The sequence below is a fragment of the Penaeus japonicus genome, unplaced genomic scaffold, assembly GCF_977035675.1.
Source record: "Penaeus japonicus unplaced genomic scaffold, GWHDUDI00000001_assembly GWHDUDI00000008, whole genome shotgun sequence".
NCBI classification, from domain to species: Eukaryota; Metazoa; Arthropoda; class Malacostraca; order Decapoda; family Penaeidae; genus Penaeus; species Penaeus japonicus.
Window position 1 is genome coordinate 28,732,592 of NW_028234410.1, and position 2,500 is coordinate 28,735,091.

Below are 2,500 nucleotides of genomic sequence, written 5' to 3' on the forward strand. Positions count from 1 at the left end.
CTCAGATAATATTTTCTTCTCTTCCTACCTTCAGATGGATTTCCTCTCATTCAGTTTTCTTTATTTTCCTTTCTTTCCTTCAGCCCTCCTTATCTGTATATGATTCTCATTTTTTTTTCAGTTCATTTATTACTATCTTGATTTCTCTTCCAAAAGATTAAGAACTCGAACTCTTCCACGTGTTGACGAGTCACCCATGCAAAGCTTCCTTCTCCAGCATGCCAAAAAATTACTCAGTGAGTTAGTGAGTCGTGTGATCTTTCAAGGGCCATGTCCAAACCTGTAACTGTAAACGTCAATTAAATATGAGCATGTGTTTTGTGTGTGTGTTTGTGTATGTGTGTGTGTGTGTGTGTGTGTGTGTGTGTGTGTGTGTGTGTGTGTGTGTGTGTGTGTGTGTGTGTGTGTGTGTGTGTGTGTGTGCGTGTGTGTGTGTCTGTGCAAATGTGTCTATAGTTGCTATAATAGTAACCAAAATTTTTTTCTCAGACAGAAACATACTCTCAAACTATTACAAAAGAGGAACAGGTTTGGACATGTGCCTTTTGTTTTGTTTTATTACAGAAAAGTTATCTTGAGTGCTTTTTGAACTTTTTATTTATTGCGCGTAGATGCTCATAGCTTTCAATGAATCTAGCTGCATATATATATACTTATACATACATATGTATGTGTGTGTGTGTGTGTGTGTGTGACTGGATATATTTATTTCTATCACCATAGCATCTGTGATTGCCTTGCATTTCGTGAGCTTACGTTACTTCTCACTTACCACGTGCTTATTGATATTCTCATTATTTTCATTATCATTATCGATATCATCAAAATCATTATTATCAACGATTTAATCATTATCATTATTTTCATTATTACTCTTAGTAATGGTGTTCATTATCATCATCCTTATTACTCTTAGTAATGGTGTTCATTATCATAACCCTTATTATTACTATCATTAATATTATCATCACTATTGTTCTTTCTATCATCTCATCATCACTGTTATAATCGTTAGCATTATCATTATTGTCGTTATTATTATTGTTATTTTTATTGCCCTTATCATTATTATCACTACCGTCATCATGAATATCATTATCAATTTGTTATTATTGATATGATTATTTTTGTTATCATCATCATTTTATCATCTCTGTTAGTTTAATTATTATTATTATCATTACTAATTTTACTATAAACATTATCATTATTATTGTTCTTGTTATCATTGTATAAAACATCATTATAATTATTTATATGATCATCGTTATCATTATCATTACGTTTGTCATTATTATTATTATGATTATGATGATGATTATGATTATCGCTATGATTATTAACAATACCATATCTATCCTCATTATTCTCATCATTACCACTATTGTTAAAGTCCCTATTGAATTATTATCATCATTATTATTATTGTCGTTATTGTTATTGTTGATATTATTATATTAGTATCATTATCAGTAATATTGTTATCATCATGTTCATTATCAATATAAAAGGATTATTATCACCGTATTCTTTATCGTCATTATTCTTTTTAATTGTTGTTATCATTATCTTTGTCATTATTTTTTTTATTGTCATTATCATTATCATTTTTATGTTTATTATCATTATCAGTTATTAATTTTGTTATTATTATTATCCTTTTTATCATTTCTGTTATCTTTATGACTGTTATCATTATTTTGGTTGTTATAATCAGTACCATTATTCTCAACATTACAATTAATTTTCGCTAATGGTAAAGTTGACGGTGAAGATAATGATAATGATAACAACACTAATAACAATAACAAAAACAACAAAAGAAACAATCATTACTATCATTGCTGTTATTATCATCATTATTATAATCATCATAGACATTTTCTTTCCCATCCTTTCTACTCTTTTCTCTTAAAGGCAAGCAAATATATGTTGGCCTTATTTTTCTATTACACTTTACCTAATGACCAAGTCAGATATCTAAAAGTTAATAAACATATCAGGTTCGAAATAACTCAGTCGCTCTTATTTATCTGTTTGCATATGTAATCACACAACCTTTTAAAATATTATTTCCGTTTTTTTTTTCAAATGTTAGAGTTCTGTTTCAATTTGATATTATAAAATGCACAGAGATTTTTAGATGCTTAGTAAAAAGAAAGAAAGAAAAAAAATAATGAAAAATAAGAAAAACAAGAAAAAAAATATCAGATAGTGGATCGGTTGTAACACATGAAAGTCTGCGGGCTATGAACCCACATTTAAATACCCCGATCAACTTATACCGATTCCTTGACTTTTGATGATGACTCAAATTGGATTTTGATATCATCTAGCAAATGCAATAATAAGGGAAAAGGGAAGGACAAGGGGATATTTATCATCAAAATCTCTATAACGAAAGTATCTTGCTGTTTCTGTGTCTGGAGTTTAACCACGTTATTTTGCAAGCTGCCGCCTCTCTTCGGCAGGCCGTGGAGATGGAGTCCTAAGGTAACTA

The 2,500-nt window shown here is 29.4% G+C and overlaps 1 protein-coding gene across 10 annotated transcripts in view; it reads left to right on the forward strand.

The window, feature by feature from the left end:
* LOC122254586 (arrestin homolog) overlaps positions 1-2,500 on the forward strand; it is a 148,925-nt gene that overhangs the window by 136,252 nt on the left and 10,173 nt on the right. For 3 of the 10 annotated variants that reach the window (XR_015191224.1, XR_015191222.1, XR_015191223.1), the window contains one exon: positions 157-236. The exons of the other annotated variants lie outside the window; for them this stretch is intronic. The gene's annotated coding sequence lies outside the window, so the exon portion shown is untranslated. The remainder of the gene's footprint in view (positions 1-156; positions 237-2,500) is intronic. 10 annotated transcript variants of the gene reach the window in all.